At 41.2% G+C, this 13,920-nt stretch overlaps 1 protein-coding gene across 7 annotated transcripts in view; it reads right to left on the reverse strand.

Moving 5' to 3' along the window:
• LOC135982242 (uncharacterized) overlaps window positions 1-13,920 on the reverse strand; it is a 57,147-nt gene continuing 43,227 nt past the window's right edge. For all 7 annotated transcript variants that reach the window (XM_065588005.1, XM_065588004.1, XM_065588002.1 and 4 more), the window contains one exon: window positions 1-13,920. This exon is cut by the window's right edge and continues 20,906 nt beyond it. The gene's annotated coding sequence lies outside the window, so the exon portion shown is untranslated.

Below are 13,920 nucleotides of genomic sequence, written 5' to 3' on the forward strand. Positions count from 1 at the left end.
ACCACACTAGATAGCTTTATTAAAAAGTGATGAAATTTAAAATTATGGAGTCATGCAACCAGATTGACTTGGCACTCTGTGCAATGATTAGTATAGTTGATTTCACGTTTCTTTCATGTACATATAATTAAATTACTACTTTTGTGTTTAAAACACGCTGGGATAACCGTTTTTTTTACAAGAATTAAACTGACCGGCTTGAAATGGTAAATTTTCATAACCCCGCTATAAAGCGACCCTGCATTTATCGCAATCAAATTTTTTGGACCCCAATTATCGTGTTATAGTGGGGTTTCACTGTATTTATATCACAGTAGCACTTAGAAGCCCCAGTTGCAATCACTATCAAACCCTCTGTGCTACACACTGCACACACATAATGAGCGACAATCCATTTCAAAGAGCTTACAATCAACACAAGTGACAAGAGACAACAGGTAGAGGACAAGGTAGCAGTGAAATGATTGCACTGAGCATATATTTTGTATTTTTATTACTTTTCTATCTATTTACCACATCTCCCTTCAACCTTCATTCTTCTTTATATTACATAGGAGTTGATTGAGATGGATAGCAAGGGAACGGGTACTCTATTGGAAAAGGCACCTATTACTGCCTGTAGGGTACGCCATTAATTTTGGTTTTATTATAATCAGTGTTTACCCCTGGCATATTATCAGATATTTTATCTAATACCTACGAAAATGGAGGTAGTGTTTGTGGGCTGGGGGAAAGACAAAGGAGAAATAATAGAGATTGTATCATCCCTCCTAATTGAAGTAGCATGACTACCATTTGTTAGACAGGTTTGCAAATGGAGGTTATGTTGGCTCCTCATCTACTACTAGATGTCCAGGTAGCAGCAGTAGCTAAGGGTATTTCTCCCCCATCTGTCTGGTAAGAATACTGCAACCTTTCCTTTTAGATGCAGAGTTCACCGCTATTATTCATAACAATCTCACCCCAATGTTCGATTACTGCAGCAGATGCTACCTAGGGCTGCACACCTTTAAGCCCTATCTGAAATTTTAGAGATTGCAGATGTTGCTTATACGTTGCATATAAGTGCTGTGCCACACTACACTACCATGCTCTGCGATACGCACATTTTCATTTGGATGTTGCTTATACGTTGCATATAAGTGCTGTGCCACACTACACTACCATGCTCTGCGATACGCACATTTTCATTTGGCTTCAGAGTGATGTTTAAAGGTGTTGCTTTTGACCTATAAAGGCCTTAAGGGTGATTGCTCCAACTAGTAGAAAGACTGTCTCATAACTTACAGAAATACTACAAAGTTGGAATCAGCTGGGACACCTGAACCAACAGTCCTCATTTTAACTGGAAAGGAAGGGTGGCAGGCCATTTGCAGTGGAGAGTCCTCTATTTTGGAGCTTAATTCCACCTCCACTGTCAGAAAGATCCAGATTCCCCAAAATACCCATTCTTTCAGCTTTTCACCAACTAGTGTAGAAGTGAGAAATAAAGGAGAATTTATGGTATCTTGGAATTCTGGATATCAATGCACCAGAATGTGGTATAGACTTTTGTTTTAAAATGTAAATAATGGACAAGTGTCTAGAGGTAGAAAGATGCATTTTTAAGTCACACTTATGTGCTTCTGGAAGAGTCAAGAAATCCACAGTATTTTCAAGATAGCACGCAGTGGGAGGGAGGAGATTAAGGGCAGATTTATTAATCTACATCTTGGAGCCTCACATGCTAAAACTGTGGATTGGCAGAGTATCTGTGTGCTTTTATGGGGGAGGGAGCAGAGATGTGAAGGTGGAATGGAGGCCCAGGACCTTCAAAAAGGTCACGATCCAGGCCAACTGCTGTTTGAATTCAATGTTTTACTTCACTATAACCTATGCAGTGTTATCCAGGATGCCTCAATGCCCAGCATGACAACATGGTGAACTCCAAGAGCAGCAGAAGTAGGAATTCCTAGTACTGACACGGCTGGACCTACTGGGGTTAAAGTGGAGCAGCAACTGTATAGGACTACAGCTTAGCAGAAGAAATTAAGGTCTGGGGAAGTGGGGAGGGTGAAGGTAGGCTGCTGGAAGAAAAGCTTGTTCCTCAGTACTTAAAGTAGCACAGTACTGGTGGGCCTGAGCCTGGGTTAGCCCCAAACTGTCTGTTCTCATTACGTTTACCCTTCCATTTACCCCACCAACCCACTATCCGTCACTAGATTTGAATCAAAGAGAAAGACTACAGAGTGATTTGAAGAAAGCAGAAAGCAAAACCAAATCAAATCAGTGAACCACGGCCACCCGGCACAGACCCCAATTTGCAAGATACAGACAGCCTGTATCTAAAGAGACTGTGGTCTTTTCATGAGCTTTTATTCCACATTAAGCATTAAAGGGAAGCACTTAAAAAAAATCCTAGTCTCTAGTTCTTCCTCTCTTTTAGGTAAATTAAGACATCACAAAAATCTAAAGTTAGGTGCGCACTTATACAATGTTTTCACAACTCTGTTACGTGTTTGGTATATTTAATAACCCAACACTTAGTATATTAATACACACAGCAGTTTTTCCTAATCTTTGGGCCAAACTGTATCCTGATAGTGGGAATTTAAATCAAGTATCTGAGGGAATTTAGGCCTGAGCTTGCAAACATGGGGACAACTGTATATTACCCAAGTACATACACACCTGAAATATGTGACATTCTCACAACTATTTGAGATCACAGTTCATTTACATGCTCCCTAACACTCCCTGTCATATCCCACCGATACTTCTGCTTCCCTCACACTCCACCATTCAAATGGAAAGGGGAGGCACTGACTCATTTGGATAGTCTGGCACTGGCAGAGGCAGCACTAGTTAGACTTTAAGCTTCCACATGCTGTATTTTATGAATGGGAAAGCTCCCCATTAAAATCTGTGAAGTTGACAGCTTGCCCACTTTCAAGTCCCCCCCCTGAAAAAAACTCACCTCTGCCATAGGCGTATGGATGGTAGACTAGAGTAGAAGCAAGTGATCACCTCTATCAGGCAGATTCAGTGCTGTAGCCCTCCCCAAGACATTTAGAGGTCAGCAGGGAGAGCGAAGAGCAACAGTCTCAAGGAAACCCTGAAATATTTCAAATCTGTTCCCTGCGCTAAGGAGTCCCTCTGGGAGATGGCGTTACCTTAGTCCTGACATGGTCCTCACATCCAGGTAGATGTTTCCAAACATCTTGCTAGCACCCCCTAGATCAATAGTATGTCTTGGGAGCACGGTGAAGGTCTCTGAGAGTATATGAATAAGAGTGCAGATTTGGAGTTGTGTGCGGGCACAGAGAAAATGGCAGGTGCTGTTAGGGATGGGTGTGGGTGCAGTGTACTCCCAGTGTACATGGCCACACCCTTAGAGCCACCATTAAGGCTTTTGGGCTGGGTGGGAAGCACGACCTTAACTGCATTTCCTCTTTTCTTCTAATGCTTTTATTGTGTGGCTGAGTGGTTTTTTTAGCTCTCAGATAGGTCTGCTTTTGGTTGCCAGCTTCTGGAAGGGTGCATGGCATTGCTAAGCAACCCTAATTCCCCATTAACAGAGACTTTTGTTACTGAGCTGCTGCCTTCTTTTAAATAATGAGAGAGTGCTAGTACTGAGGAAGGTATGACTAGGAGGCATCCTGGGTTGGGGGCATGATGTGGCTTCCTAGTCAGATCTCACCACCCATCAGCTCCACCCTGCCCCCTCCACATTCTGGGCAGGAATGGAAGGATCAAGCTAAGGAGTGAACCTGGTAGCTGACAGGATAAGGGGTGTATATTCCAGGTGGAGGCAGCATCAGTGAAGAGCTGCTGAGTTTCTACTTTACATTGGGACCTAGATGGGGGCAGGGAGCTCTGCACACCCGTTGGCTCCTGAGGTGGTTATGAGGAAGGCCAGAATCTCTTCCCCTGATTAGGGAAGGAGCTCAGGAGAAAGGGAAATGGAAGCTCCAGAATGCCTCATGTGTCTCCAAAGCCCTGGGAGGCACCCCCAGGCAGCTGTGCACCCACCTTCTGGCGGCATGCAGATGCCTGGGGGTAGTTCATACATCTCCTTGCCCCTCCCAGTATCACAGCAGTCTACCCATGGAATGGACCCAGACTGACTTAACTACACTGTGTAACCATCATGAAATCAGCATAGTTATTCTCTGCTGCACACACGAATCCCAGCATTGCGTGACAATGGCATGCACCAGTCATTTTAAAAACAGGACATTTTGGAGTTGGGCCTGTAGAAAACCTTTGACCAAGTAATCCTAAATTTGCACCACAAACTATTTCATACCCTAATCTGGCATGCTCATTTTCAGGCCAGTTTCACTAAGTCTGTGGATTTTAGAGCACTTAAAAAAAATGGCTCCAAACATAAAACACCTCTTAACACTAACTGCTGTGAGGACAAACTACATAAGACAAATTTATGAAATAAAGGTTCAGCAGACGGTTGCACAAGCTTGTGTGAAAGGAACAGCTATAGTTAGGTTTTGTACAAACACCAGGGCTGGCTCCAGGCAGCAGCAAACCAAGCACGTGCTTGGGGTGGCATATTTTCAGGGGCAGCATTCCAGCCAGCCTTTTTTTTTTTTGGCGCTTGGGGCGGCAAAAGCCTAGAGCCGACCCTGGCAGCAGCAGTGCATCCTACATGGGGGGGCGCCCTGGGGCCGCTGCAGTTCACGTCGGGGAGCAGCGCCCGCACCTTATGGCTGGGCGGAATACGAGCGGGGGACGCTAGGGCAGAGCCGCCTGCAGGTGCCGCAGGGCGGCCGCCCCCCACCAACGCAGCCGGAGCTGGGCGAAGCGGCCAAGTCACCCAGGGACTGCAGCAGGGCGGCCAGGAGCAGCATAGTGGGGATCGGTGCCCGGGGCGCTGCCGTGCGGGGCCCGCGTCCCGCTCTCTGGGGCTCCGCTCCCTCTGGGGCCACCCTGCCACGGTTCCTGCAGCCCGCTGCCGGGGCGGTTCCCCGGCTCTGCCCTCCCTGGTCCTGGCCAGCCCTGGAGGCGGAAGCCCTGGCTGGAGGGACCCTGAGCTGAGACGCAGCCCGGGAGCCCCGCTGCTTACCCCGACCCTGCCAGCACTGGACCGGCTGGAGGCGAGGGGGGAGCGGGCGGAGTCAGCACTGGTGGGGGGAAGCCCAGGGTTGGGGCGGCAGGGGGTGCGGGTGGGGGGGGGGAGAGCTTGGGGCAGAAAAAAAACCGAGAGCCAGCCCTGACAAACACTCTGAAATAACTTTGCAGGAGTCTGAAGTAGGGAAGAATAGCTAGCAGAAAAGCCAAACGGTTTCTTGGCTCAGTGAAGGAAAGACCAAGAGCTGAAAATTTATAAAGTTATTTCCCCATCTTTGAGTGGAACAACCTGTTTTAAACATTAGAACACTGACTACCACCAGGTGTCAGTACAACCTAAAAAACTGCTATTTGTCGCCCCTGTAACTGGTTTCTAAGGCTTTTTACCTATTTCTTAGCATGCACAAATATAATAGGTTTGGCACAAGTTAGGCGCCTACGATCAGTTAGAAAGTTAAACTCTTGGAAGAGTAGATGATTCCTCAAGGTCTGCACTTCAATACCGTATGAAAAGGTTTTGCACATTTTCTAGATGTTAAAGGGAAATATATATATATATTTTAAAACAAAGCTAGTTAAATGGCTCAAGTTTCATTCCATCCTCCTCCTCCTCCACCATTATTGAAGGCATCAAGAATCAGCATTAGGGCTCACTTCTGGGTAAATTATCCTTTTCTCCCCCTCACTGGTTATCAGAGATCTCTTCACTATGACAACCTATTACACTCCTCTTCCCCTGTTCCCCTCCCCCGCTGCCCAAAGCCCCAAATGTTTTTGCAGCAACTCTTCTTTCACAAATACCCCCTGAAGCTCCTCAGACTATACTGTTACTTGCCTGTGGGTGTTTACAATGATAACTAAATATAGCTTCCCTCTGAAAGGAGCATTGCATTATTCAGATGGACACACACTAACTACTGTAGCAGCTCTGTTTCCCACACGCCCCTGGCTTTCCAGAAGAGTTGCAGGAAATGGCTTGACAGGACTTTCGGGTTAAGATCGGATCAGTGTACTTGGAAAGTTCCAGTAGCAGAGCTTAGCTTCAGCTAATTCACTCAAAGGGGCATCCAACCATTCTATACAACTATCATTATAATTCAGCCAGGCAAACTGCAGCAAAATATTTTGCTACATATAGTCTATTGTCAGTAGTTTCTTATGACTACATAGCTCTTATCTTGCAACCTAAAATAATTATATTCAGTTTGTTTCACAGGGCACTTACAAAGATCATATGGCCTACCTAGAACTTTAATGCACACATTAAAAACAAAACAAAATGCTTAATCTATAGTTAGTTGGTCAGTTTTTGCAAGAATTGCAGATTCGGTGGTTCACACTGTGTATATGGGTTTTGTTTGTTTGTTTATAAATAGAAAATCTTCCTCAAAAGTAAAAGTATGAGTTAAGAGACTAATAGAACAGTACACACCAAATAAAGATAACTGGTCAGTGACTCAAAAATACAGGCTAAAGGTTTCTACTGAACTAGAGCAAAGCATGCAAGGTGTTTATCAATTTCAGATAAAAGGTGTCATTTACGATGTCAAACAATATTCAGGTAATCAAAGTGGCAGATAGTGTATGTTAACATATGGTTTGTTTAATGACACAAGAATGAGCGCCATGAACTTTTGAGTTCTAACCATGGTTCCGATATCACAGTGATAGTAGCCATATAAAGAACTAGATTAGACAGAACTCCAACACTGACTTGCTGACTTCCCCAGGGCTATACACTTATCTTCTCTTGCCACGTGTAAAAAAGGTAATACTTAATGTAGTGATATTGTGAGAATTCATTTGTGTTGGTAAAGGACTTGGGAAATGAAAAGCATTAATGATTTATCAATGTCAAGGTTAGATTTTGTATAAATAGGAAAGAGGTCTCTTTGGGCAAATGTCTAAGAATATTTAGTTTCATATTTAGGGTTGTGCGAAAGCCAAGAGTTTCAATGCACTGGAGTTTCAAATATACCTCATTGGTGTATTTATTGTGCATATTTTCCATGACTCCTAAGTTTTGCCTTACCTTTTTTGGGAGGCAACATAGATAGAATCTATAAACCAAATCAGATAAATACACAGAAATTCAGTCTGGAGCATCTCTACCATCTAAAATGAGGTAAAAGAAACACTGGTGGATCAAACTGGATCCTGCTAGTTCAGAAACAGGAGTGGGAGAGAAATTAGGAGAAGGGACAAATGACCATCACCCAGAAGATTCCATGGTTGTTCAATCTCACCTTGTCGTACCATTCTATAGAGGAGAAGATGGGATTAACAGCACCCTAGGGACCTGATGAAAGAGAGGAACCCAGCCAGGCTGGGCCAAATGTACCCCAAACTGAAACTCAGTAGCCCCAAGTGTTCACTGATCTTCAGACAATTCGCAGGCTGTTATGCTGCCATAACCAAGGATAAGTGTCCTGTTCACAGAATGGGAATAACTATGCTAAGGCTTGTATTAAGTGTCTGAGCATGCCTAGTGGAAACAAGATGTTTTCAAAAGAGTCCGTCCAAGGTGCTTGCTCACAAAGTTAGGAAGGAAGACTGAATTTCTACTGACAAACTCGACTGAATGATTATTAAATATGGTAAAAGGTCCACAAGGGACTTTCACCTTGTTTGGGGATTAATTGTGAAACTTTTGCACATCTTTATTTCTTATTATGCCATAGAACTGTTAATTTTTTTCATGTTTACCTAGGTTAACTCGTGTTTTGAGATTGCAAACTGGAATTGCTGGTTCTTCAGTCTTGTTCCTAAATGAACAAGGACCCTTGAAACTCAAGCTTCCCCCCCTCTCTACACTAACTTTTCTTTGAGGATCTCAAATTTGCCATATCCAAACACTTGCGTCTACCATATGTCCTCTACAAACATTTAGCTAAGTACTGCAGGTCCTGCCCACCCCTTTTAAAAAAATCTGAAATGGCTTTTGATGCATTCAAAATATGTAACAAAAATAAACTCTTCAAAAGTTTAAGCATTCCTTCTGCATATTGAAAGTCTGAGGTGCACATCACACAACTTCAGACTGTCAAACCTCTCTTCAGAAAGTACTAAGAACATTACTAGTATCTAGAGTATGTGAATCAAAAGGCGATAATGGAATAGTTAACATGCAGTCCACTTTTTTTGCTGTATAGACTATTCTGTATCGTTGAGCTCAAAGATCTTTTATTACACAGTAATAAAGGAATTTTAGCTTCTATAAAAGGTAAATGGCAAAGCTTATTTAAATTAAAAAAAAAAAAGCCTGCTGAAGACCTTGCATCAGTAACAGAATTAGTGCTGACTTGTTTAGTCTCAGAATTTAAAACGGCAGCTTTTCTTTTAAGATTGGCAAAAACCAGTAGCATTCCAAACTTACCCTACAGACAACAACATTGCAAACCATGAACGCACAGATATGTTTTGATATGTTGTGGTGATGTAAATCAAATGTTTCAGGGCAGACCAAACTCTGAATAAACTGACAGGTGAGCAAAGAAAAAATAGATTTTTTTCAAGCATTTAAACAAAACAAGTGCATTAGCTGTTTAACAACAGATAATATGTGCAGGTTTACAGCTACTCAATTTTATTTCTTAAAATAACTTTAGCAGTTTACCTTTAAATCAAAGTTCACCTTCTTGGAAGGATTAGGCCAGTTATTCCCACTCTTCTCCTCACCATCTAGCCCCCACCCTCAGATGCTATTAACATTGTACTACACACACTAACCAAACTAGCTAGGCTATTGAATGAATGCCATTTTGCCACAGTCAAGCCTATAAAGCTTTGTTGTGTGGTTGCACTTCAACACTGCACCACTGGTGTGACAGAATAGCTGGGGAGTGATGTCAGGGATGCATCTTTTTCCCACTGACCTAGTTCTTCTAGATAAAGAGGCACTTAAGAAAGGGACATTGTCAGCTTGAAATCTCATCTGTTAAAAAAGTTACAAGTAGATTCAAATAATACACCTGTTTCCAGTCCCCGTGTTGCTTCCTGAAAGACTCTAATAGGACAAAGTGAAATGGACAGTAAAAAAAATAAACAAAGTACTATCAAAGATGCAAAGCAAACAAGATGAAAAAATACAGAAACATTTATCTAATATTTCATTTATAAGATCATATTTTTAACAATAATAATTAAACATTTTAAGACAGGAGTGATTTTTAAGTTCATAGGGTCACTTTAATAAAAGGTTTGAAACTGCACTTTGAAGGAAAGATTATTTAACATTATTTTATCAGAGCTTTGGACTTTTAAGAGCTTCATTTTAGTGATAAGCTAAGCAAAAGTGTTTCTGTTCTAAATTGCTACTGAAGAACCTCAGGCTTCCAAACAAGCAAGATCTAATAAGCAACAAATACAGAATTTTTTTGAAAATTTCAAACTTGAAATTGAGAGAATTTTTACAAATTATTAAGAGTTAAAATGATATATCTGTAAAACGATTTTCAAAAAATAACTCTCCAGTACATACTCTCATTCTCCTGATCAGACATTCCAATTAAAGTTTCTTTACAGGTATTTCTATGATATCCATCACCATGGTATCTGATTGCCTAAAAGATCAAGTTATTCATCTGTGTAAAACAACAGTTGTTAAGGGACACAAGTAAGTGCCATTTCAGCTGAAAGAAAGGGAGGCTTAGATCCCAGTCCCATTTTATCTGACCCCTCCCAATGTAAAGGGTTCAGGTGAATTCTCTAGTTCCGGTTTTAGCATGCATGCACGGACAGTACTTTTCACAACCCAGTCTGTTTTAACTAGGGTGTCCATACAGCAAGTGTGAAAAATCGGGACAGGGGAGGGGGGTAATAGGAGCCTATATAAGTAAAAGACCCAAAAATCGGGACTGTCCCTATAAAATCGGGACATCTGGTCACCCTAGTTTTAACAGCAATACATCTAATTTATCATTACATTTAATCAAATTCCATTTTTTTAGTTTTCTCACTCCTTCACCAAATTAGCAGATTAGTGCTGAAGCAGGCAAAGAACATGTGGCTTCTCCCACTCATTAACATCAGACACATTGTGGCAAGATTCCAAGTCCTTTTTTCCCCTGTAGAGAGTACAGCTTCTGTAGATGTGAACAATCTTGAGCAAGAGCTTATACTCATCAGCTCATTTCCTCTGTTGGAAGGGAGTCTCCCAACTAAATCTCTGCACAAACAGAACCATGGAGCCAGCTCATATATACTCTGTTTACAGAGACAGCAATATCACTGATACGACAGTTTCAGAGAACTAATACTTGATAACAAGGGACTTGTAGCAAAAAAAAAAAAAGAGTTACCACTAAAGAGCATACCATACATTAGATCAAAGATGTATATATTTTAGTTACTTAAATAAAGAACCTATATAAAAATCTATCTCCTTGACTCTGGTAGTGTTTATTCAAGCAGAGAAATTTAAAAAGTCTGGATTTGGCTCCAGTTCTGCCTCCCTGTCCCCACCCTCCCTTTTCCTCCTGCCTGCTTTTGAAAACACACAATAGAACAAGCCCACATGATGGCAACATAAAACAAGGGAGAATTTTTTGAAATGAGACCGAGACACTTAATATTTTCATGGACTGAAAGTTTTGGCAGTGGGAGGCAGGGGTAATAAAATACTGCGTCAGTTACAATTCTTCCTACATATGCTTTGACAATTCTATTTATTTAATGAGCAATCAACCCTTCAACATTTAGTGAACTGCTAAAGATTTTCACATCATGATAGTATATGCTGTATCCCAAGCTTAGGCAAATAAATAAATAAAATTATAATTCTGGAATAGGACATTTCAAATTAACTCTTTCAGTGCTGCAAAATTTACTTGAATAGCAACTTTTGAAAAAGCAAGTCCAATGGTCAACTCTTAAAGCCAGGTGCTGTTTTGATCATGTGGCTACTGAACTGAATCCAAGACATTAGTGGTAGAAAGTTATCAATTCATATTTTGATTGCTCACATAAAATAAGTTGGTCTAGTATTCTTAGCAGATGTCTGTTATACTGTAATTCTATTTGTCATCTTCTCTAGCAGTTCTGTCTACTACAAAGCATGCAGCAAAGAACCGCCAGTCATGGACAATATAAATTCCCAGCTTCACCCAAGAAGCAGAAAGGAAGAAACCAAGTGTTAACTGTGGAAGATAAGGGCAGACAGGGACAGGCTCTGGCACAAGGAATTTTTGTGAGCAGATGCCATAGCAATGGAAACAGCCAGAAAAAAAAAATCACGTCTCCTCCACCATAGTAATTGCTAAATCACATATTGCTGTACTATTCTGGACTATGAGTCATCTTGTTAAAATGGAACGATTCCCTTCACCTCCAGAATCTGGCATGTCCCATTAAAACAATTAATTGAGCTGATAAGTAACCTTCACCCAAGAAAGCCTTTTAAGGTATCAAATACCATACCATGGATTTAGGCCTGATAATACAACATCTTCCTCTCTCAGTTTGGCCCATTTCACAACATCAGAACATCTCAGAAGCACTGCAGGACAATCAAACGACTAACTGCAACTCTGTTTCATGCTCTTCCTGGTTAGAATTGAGAGCATCCAGCTAGTATTCAAAAGCCATTACTTATGCAACTAACCTATCCAACTACTTCACTGTATTAACCTCCTGAGCAAAGAAAGAAGCCTGCCAAAGGTTGTAGGGATGCAGACAGGTACTTCCTTTACGGAGGATTTTTTCATCAGTGCTGCAGTTCCAGAGTTCTTACCAGGACCCAACTGCTGGGTTGTATCAAAGGGTCAACAATACACTAATTTAAAGCCACTATACTGGCATACAAATTAAAGGAGGCATTGACAGAAGGTATCAGTAGGAAGTCTGTAGACTAAGTGTAGTTTCCACAGTGGACTTCTCATCTTTGTTTCTCTTCTGTCCCCTCCCTTTCCCCTCCACTCCTATCCTCCTTTTCCTCTTAGTGAGTCTAATAAGAGAGAAACGGGAAAAAAGCTGCAATTTGTTGGAACAGAAGACCGAGGACTCTATCTCTCTAGCTTTAACGAAGGAGAAAAATAACCCTAAAATGAAGAATGGGGAATGGATATTTAGAGTCTCCTATGACTGACACTTTTGCCTCTTGGTAGGACAGGGCTACAACATGCTGCATTGGAATTATTGGAGACTAGGATAAGAGGACATACAAAAAATAAGCGGTCGCCACAATTAGCACCATTGTTAGCAGAGGCTCAGACTCAAATCCAAGAGGCACAGTAGCTTACCTATACTCACCCTCTACAATGCAGAAAATCCTGCCCAGCAGCTGCTCATTCTGAAGATATACCCTGATATGTTGCTCTAAGGCCAGCTAATTAGGTCTCTGAACCTGTCATTCCTCCATAAGAGTTAGTAAAATGCAAATTTCAGTCTAATCAGAGAGATGATTTACATTATACTGATACAAGGCTGTGAGATTTATACCTTTAGACAACCTTTTCAGTAAGTGACTGCAATTCAGTACTGGCACAATGTGTTTTCTAGAATATGATGTCACAGCCTGATATGGCTCATGATAACATTAGCACACTGTTTCTGCTCATACCCTGCAATATCAAACTTTTAAAAAAAGAGTAGAAAAGGATATTTAGAAATTGTGGTTAATAAAATAAGTTTAAAAAGCAAAACCGCTTGCATCTTTTAAAATGAAAGAAAAAAAATCACTGTATTCATACATTAGAAGCTGAACTATATAATCCCATTAGCAGCTGCTGAATCTCATTAAGGACACTAGAAGCAAAGAGACTTCACCAATGAAAACAGACAGCAGACAACCTATTTACAGATCCAGTTAGAGTGCTTGCTTGTTTTACAGCTTTCATGGAAAAGAAAGCATCTCTGTGTACAATCACCTTATCCGGTAATTCAACACATCTAACAAGTGTAGTCTGCCATCTGTTTAGAAAGGTTTTCTTCTGTAAAAGAAACCCTTAAAATTTAGTGCAGAACAGTAGTTACAATAGTGCTAAATGTCAAATTGCGTGCTAAGTATCTGTACGAGGACTTTAAGCACCAAATACCATACCCACAATCACAAACCTTTCAAAAATAGTACATTTTAATTCACTTTAATCAGTACATCTAGCACTGAAGCCAATGGAGCTGCAGACACTCAGCACCATCTGAGAGTCATGTGTGAGAATGGGAGTGGGGCACACAAAAGGAGTAGACACTTTTGAAAGTTATGGCATTAGCGAATTTTGCAATATTAAACAAGGAGCCTATGGTGGAAAACATTCTAATCAATGTAACCAAGATAAATGGAATGAGAGCCCCACAAAATAGTGGCTTGAAAAGCTGTAAGATGTGTGTAGCTTTTTAGAAATTGAACCCAATTAACACCATACAAGAACAAAAAGATTTGTGCACTTACCATAGTTTTCTGCCTCCACCATTAGCTAAAAAAAAATTGGCTCCTCTGCAATAGGTTTTCAACCTGCTTGCTGTTTAGGGGCAGAACAAGCCCTGTAAGTCAGCAACAGAGCAGCAGTGACCCAGTTACTGACAACCCAGCCATTATGAAATAAGTTACTTCTATAAGCAGCAGTGTGGAAGAGATCAGAGATACTAAAAATTGTTTTTATTAAAAAAAATTGTCAAAGCATGTGTCCGCTTCCTCCTGGTTCTACCAATATTGTCCCACATTATAAGAAGTTATGTAAGGTGAGGCAGATTTGTGACCCTTCCTACAAGAAAGGAAATGTGCAGGTAAGCAGGGATAAATTTTCATGTTTTCTGTGCAGGAAGGTGTACAGATCCTTTATCATAGGATTTTATCAGCAGTGTATAGCCAGGGAGGCAAGTGTTAGATAAGAAAAAAAAATCCCTACATATTATGCA

The sequence above is a fragment of the Chrysemys picta genome, chromosome 3, assembly GCF_011386835.1.
Source record: "Chrysemys picta bellii isolate R12L10 chromosome 3, ASM1138683v2, whole genome shotgun sequence".
In the NCBI taxonomy this organism is placed as follows: Eukaryota; Metazoa; Chordata; order Testudines; family Emydidae; genus Chrysemys; species Chrysemys picta.